The following is a 6,764-nucleotide window of genomic DNA, read 5'->3' on the forward strand; positions in this document are numbered from 1 at the left end:
ATAATTATAATCAAAGATTGCATATGAAAGTCTCTCATCCAAACCTTGCCCAATGCCCATATATCCTTGTTGAATGTAAAATTTGATACTTTCTGAATTACTATTATGACTTGCATTTGACATTCTGAATTAATTCAAGAAAACATAATGATATCAAAATCAAATATATATTTCAAATCCCGAAGAATATTTACCATTTGCCCATAAAATAATAGCTTATAAATGTTGGTGAATCATCATCATTTGGATCAAAGATATCATAAGAGAAATTATAGGGATGATGCATGGTTGTAGAAGAAATCCTTGTAACAAAAATGCCTAGCGGTGCATTAGAATTTGATAAGTTTAAGCTAATTTGAACTTTTGTATTCTTGAATAGTGAAATACACCTTTTAAATATGATATGCTAAATTATACATGACTCAAACTTCTTAAAATATATTTTTCCTTATTGAAATATTAAAGAAGATTAAAATACTTTTAATAGTTTCTAAAAATGAAGCTGCATTCCCACCACAATACTGGTGATTAAATTTTGAATGCATAAAATGTAACACATAGCAATTCAATGTTAGTCTAGTTGGTATGACTTCATGTCATATTTTATAAGAGCATGTGTTTGATTATCATTAATGATACAAAAATTTCATTAATGAAAAATTTATAATCTAAGTGCCCTTAAAAATTGGAACCATAAGACCTATCCCAACTTGGTGATCCCTATCCAAATCATCTACATATATTAATAATAAAAAAACTACATAGCAACTCTTACTTCTATAGTTGATATTATTTTGTTGAAAATAATAGATCATTATATTTTGGGCCACTATTAAGCCCAATATATTATAATGTTTGGGTCTAACCCCCAAAAATGTGAAGAACCAAACATAGTTTTTTTTATGTTGTCCTTCAAATCAAAACTGTGTTAAGTGCTAAACCACGCAACGACGAGGGTGGAAGTCGTATTGTGTTCTCCTTCATTCACTGTAAGTCCCTCTCTCTCATCACTTTTCTTTGTTTTTATTTTTATTTATTTACTTTATTCAAAACTTAACGCAATTTTCAACCATAACGACATGTAGATTTTTTTCCCACCATCTTCTATTGCTTTTTTCATTCTCTCTCTTTCTCATGTCCCAAATCGTTGTGGGACCCTAATTTTTCACCTTTATGTCAATTTTGATGTTGCCCAACCAGACCCATTTGTTGAATTTGCCAAAAGTTTAGATTTTTTATATTTATATTTATGGGGTATCGGTAATGATAAGATTGTTGCTTATTAACTAAGAGGCTATGAGGTTATTATGGAAATAATCTATCAACTTAGAAAATATGGCTGCTTACATCTACCATCCCGAGATACCGGGTGGGAGAATCTTGCACTTGGTGATCCTTTATTATTTATAGGTAGTGTTTTTTTTGTCTTGGTGTAATATAATGTTATGTGGGAAGGTAATGTTGATTCATGAGGTTTTGTAGTTTTGATGAAAATGGTGATTCCCATATGCAATAATTTTCTTAAAGCTCATTTTTGAAGTATTATGGGAGTGACTTGCATGTGACTCTCTTATGAAATGGGAAGGTTTATTATGTTGTGTTGTTCAACTTGAGCTTTGAGCTAAAGGATACACTGTGTTCTGTAATGACATGGGTTGTGCCTAACTCTGTTAGTTTCGTGGAAGTTAAAGTTCAAGGAATATTGTAATGTTTGGTTCAGTACAATGAAATGAGATAGAAATGTGAAAATGTTAGGATAATTTAGCTGATAAAATTTAATAAAACTGGTTTTTAATTATTTAATTAACAAATAAATGAACTTTCTTCCCCCATACCTGTTGAGTGGAACACTAAAACCCAAACATTTTGATTTTTTTAAAGTCATCCGATTCTCTAATTCTTTATGCAATTCTGGTCCAATTAAACATGACCAGAAAGAAATGGCTTTACATCCTTAGTATTTTAGGCAATAAAGAAAAGAACTAAGTACATACTGTCTCTTGAATTTTCAAGTTCTGTATAAGATGGAAAATAACCTCTGACAATTTTCCATGGCCGCCATAGTTAAGGGAAAATCCTAAAAAATATAGAATATAAGTAATTTATACTCTTACGTTTGGACAACATGTGTACTTGGAGTGGGTGTGGCAGTGGAATGTTGAGATAAGGCCATAGTTGTGAAACTGCAAAGAGAGGGGAAGAAGTTTTGCCCGAAAGTGGGAATGGAAGAGTAGCTGGAAAGTGCACCGGAATGAATGTGCAGAACTTGCTTTGTGCGGGAAAGAAGGGGATGATTAAATAACCAAAAGCCCCAAAAACCTGACACATATTAAAAGACAAGGGCAAAAAAGGACTTTCCCTTTAAAAATTAGGGTTCTACTCGCGGGAATGTTGGAGCAGGTACGGACCCACGATTTGGGTGCCGCTATTTGACCCACTCAGGCACGACGGGGATCCACCGTTTCATCGCGTGGAAGGGCCGAACTCCACCACTCCTCCGCTATCACTTAAGGCTCTTGTCAAAGGCAGAATCTACTTTTGAAATATGTCCTTCCCTTCAAAATTTTTATAATTCGCTATCTCTCTTTTCTGCTATTTTCCCCATACAATGTTCTTATTTTGATGACCACGTATTATTCAGTGTTAATATCAACAGACATCATAATACTCAACCAATACTGTAAATTTTTATCCTTATATTTCTTTTCATTGGCATTATTTCTATATGGTACTCTATGTTCAAGAATTACTGCAAAATAATTATAGGATAATGATCCTTTAACTTTCTGTTGCATGTAGCCTTCCATATGTATTATGTATAAACAAACTTCACTTAATATTATGTTTCCTCAGATTTTGTGCTGTGCCAATTTTCCCCAAAGGATTGTTCATACAAAGAAAGAGAATTTTTTTAACTCGATGAAGCATGAAAAGAAGGCTATTGAAGTTGCTGCTTGTCCTATTCTGATCAACCATCTCTAAATTCTGCAGTATAAATCCCTCATTATCCCTGGTAAAGAAGTAAAAGTTTATTGTATCATTTACTTATATTACTTGTCTAGGTATCTGAGCAGTGGAAAATAAGAAAAGTTGTACGTTCTTCTGTCTTCTCTAAATGGGGTGAAAGATGCAGACTTCTGTCATGTTTCACCTTTTCACATCTTTTCAATTAGTCTAATTCAACTGTCACTATTTTGCTGCATAATATATTTGGCTGACTTGTTCTAATATATATTTGAACTAGTTGCTTATGGGTTCGTTAACTTGGGCTATGGGGCTGTTAATATTCAGGGTTTGAAGGCTTTTTCCTAGCATATATTGACAAGTTCTCTTTCCTTTTTTGCCTTCTCTTAGTTAGAGTTTTTTATGCTCAGTCATTGTGTCCCTCTCTTGTTAATAAACTTCATTTATAAAACAAAGTAGTAATGTTTTAGGTTTGTATTTCTTATTTTGCTTGCTCCTTGGATGTTGGTCATCAGTCATACTAATGGAAGTGGAAGCAGTGGACCCTTATGTGACTAATCCAGGTCCACTCGATGGTTCAGTTCTTTATGACCAAGACAAGCACGTCTCGACAGCAGTTTGGGAAGGACAGGTGCAGTTTGCTAGCTGACCCTTTCTGCTTCATCATGATTGTTTTTGATTTAATTTTCTCTTAAGAAAAACCTTATTAATGCTTTACTTTTTTTAATAGTTCTTTCATTAATACATTAACAGGAGCGAGGTGCCCTCAGGTGTCACGAACACACTTCAAAGCTTGATCAGTGGACACTTACTCCTAAACAGATTGAATTGGTAGAGATGGCTGGGTTTGGATACTTAAGGTCAATCCCAGCCATTAGTCTAGATAATCCACTTATCTCTGCTCTAGTTGAAAGGTGGAGAAGAGAAACAAATACTTTTCACTTGAATGTTGGAGAAATGACAGTAACCCTTAAAGATGTTGCACTTTTGCTTGGGCTCGCAATTGATGGAGAACCTGTAATAGGTCTTACATATACCTCATGCAGTTCAGTTTGTGAAAAGTATCTTGGCAGAGTACCAGAATCTGGTTATACTAGTGGCGGTATGGTGAAGCTAAGTTGGTTGAAAGAGTTTTTCCCCCACTGTCCTGTAGATGCTCCAATCGAAGTGACAGAGCAGCATACTCGTGCTTATCTTCTTTATCTCTTAGGTAGCACCATATTCTCCACCACTACCGGGAATAAAGTCCCTGTAATGTATTTGCCATTATTTGAGAATTTCGATAGATGTGGGCAATATGCATGGGGCGCAGCAGCATTAGCATTCTTGTATAGAGCACTGGGCAATGCCTCACTAAAAACTCAAAGCACCATTAGTGGCTGTCTAACACTACTGCAGGTAATTTAAATGCAATGCTCTTCTTTTTAACCCTCTATTTTCATCCCTTTTCTCTAACATTATTTTTCTATTCTGCAAAATGCTGGATTAATCGGTTATTGTGTATTTGCAGTGTTGGAGTTACTTTCACCTAAATATTGGGCGACCAAAGCTCAACCTTGATCTAATGTATGATCGATTTCCATTTGCCCTTAGATGGAAAGGAAAACAAAGTGGCTCAACTGCAAATCGTGATGTAATTTTTTATCGGAAGACTTTGGATTCCCTAAAGCCTTGTGATGTAAGTCCTTTTTTCATTTATATGCTTTTTGCTGATCTGGAAATATTCTGATATATTTTAAAGGGAGAATCAAGTTTTGCTATTTTTAAATTACAGGTAGAGTGGCTCCCCTACAGAAACTTGGACAGTATGGTGATTCCAGAACACATCAAAAGCAGTTTAATTCTTGGGAGGTCAAAGACCATGTTGATATGCTTTGATAAGGCAGAAAGGCATCTTCCAAATCGCTGCTTAAGGCAATATGGCATGCTTCAATCAATTCCCGATGATGTGGAGCGTTGGGAGAGGAAGAGTAGAGGAGTTGATGGTGGGGTTGATTTGTCAGGGAAAATGGAATCAGAGCTTAATGAATGGATGGACCGTCTTCTGAACATTGTTGACGGGGATGAGGGTGTTGATGAAAGTGAGTACATGGATTGGTATCTGAGAATTACTCGTAAGTTCATAGGGAGGCCAATTTCTCTTTCATCTGAGTTTCGGAGAACGGTAAGGATATGACTCGTGAATTTAGTTTTATATCTTATTGCAATTATAGATTAAGTTTGAAATGCTTTTTAAAGAAAATAAACAAATGTTCACAGAATGCTGGTCTGAGGGATATTGCACATATAGCAGATACCTTTTCGACAAAAGGGCTGGATCCACAACAAATTGAATCCATATCTAGGATAAGATATATTGCCCATGAATGTTTGAGAGACCAAATTGCAGGTCCAGTCATGGTATCAGCCAGCTCTGAAGTTGAAGCTGGAAAAAGGGCGAGAGGAAAGGAGAGGATTAGAAGAAAAGGTGCAGGAAAACGGTTGCGGAAGGATGGGGTAGTTCAATATAATGCTATTAGTGAGGATGTACAACCTCAGTTCTATGGCACTGCCATTGGAATTGACCAACTGCATCTAAGTCATATTGATAGAGAGATTGCTTGTGCAGAATTATATCCTGTAGATGATATTGCAGTCAGTCCTGTCCAGTTGATTCACGCTGCTGATAATGACGATGATGGTGAGAATCTGCAGCTCTGCGATGCACACATCGAGATTGATCAATCAGAGCTAGGCTATGCAGATGGTGGAGAAAATAATGTGCCAGACAATGTTGCAGCTGAGGTTGACCATGAAGAACTAAATCACATCAATGATGATCATCTAAATCAAGAGGTTAACCATGTGACTGGTGAAGAAAATGTCAAGGGACTGAACACGGCTGACAAAGTTCTTGATATACGATCATCTGATCCTATGATGATTGTTCGTGCTCAGTGCTCACCTGTGTGATGCAAATCTTGAGATTAATACCACACCTTTCCAATGTCACAGCAGCGGTCAATCATACAGAACTTGATGACCCACAACTAAACATTGCAGCTGAGGATCATTCTCAACTGTCCCATTTTAACAGCGAAAGTGAACTGCCATCAGCTGAAGCAGCAATAGAAGTGTCTCAGCATTCTTCTATTGAAACTCATGAGCACATTTCATATAAAGGTGATTTTGGTGTTGCTGTATAGCTTACTCTATTGTAGAGAAGCAAAAAAAATTAGGCTGACTCTATTTAATGATGTGATTGATAGTGCCATGTATATTATTTAAGTTCATTTTTTGAAGCCAAGCTTTAATCTCCATGATGATCCATACAACATAATTACTCTTGTAGGAGTAGGACCGATACAATACTGAAACATGTGGTCATACATCAAGGATTATATCGTAGTTGTTTCCTTTATTATATGGTTAATGAGTTGCAATGTTGATATATATGCCTAGGCCTAACTTTGGACTCTGTTTTTGATGTTTTTGAGTGACTACTATGGACTGTTGTGCACACGAAATTGACCCGTTGAAGGTTGTTCACAATTGTTTTTGGAAAACCTAGAAGTTCTCGGAGGAGTTCCTTAGCTTTTCAACCTTCAAATTCCACCATTCATATCATAACCTTCATCTTCATGAAGCTAATCGAAGTAATGACTGTGCACAACTCTCTCCATTCATGGTTGTCATCAAAGTCATGCTAGTGGAGCACTATCAAATATGGTATCAAATCTTAGTTCTATGGATAGATTTGAGGCTTCATTGCTTAGAGGCATTGGTAAATCTTCCTTCACTTTTTATCATTTGTCAAGTTA

At 36.0% G+C, this 6,764-nt stretch overlaps 1 pseudogene; it reads left to right on the forward strand.

The window, feature by feature from the left end:
- Positions 889–6,373, forward strand: LOC109334628 (annotated as a pseudogene).

Source organism: Lupinus angustifolius, chromosome LG19 (assembly GCF_001865875.1).
Source record: "Lupinus angustifolius cultivar Tanjil chromosome LG19, LupAngTanjil_v1.0, whole genome shotgun sequence".
Lineage (NCBI taxonomy): Eukaryota > Viridiplantae > Streptophyta > Magnoliopsida > Fabales > Fabaceae > Lupinus > Lupinus angustifolius.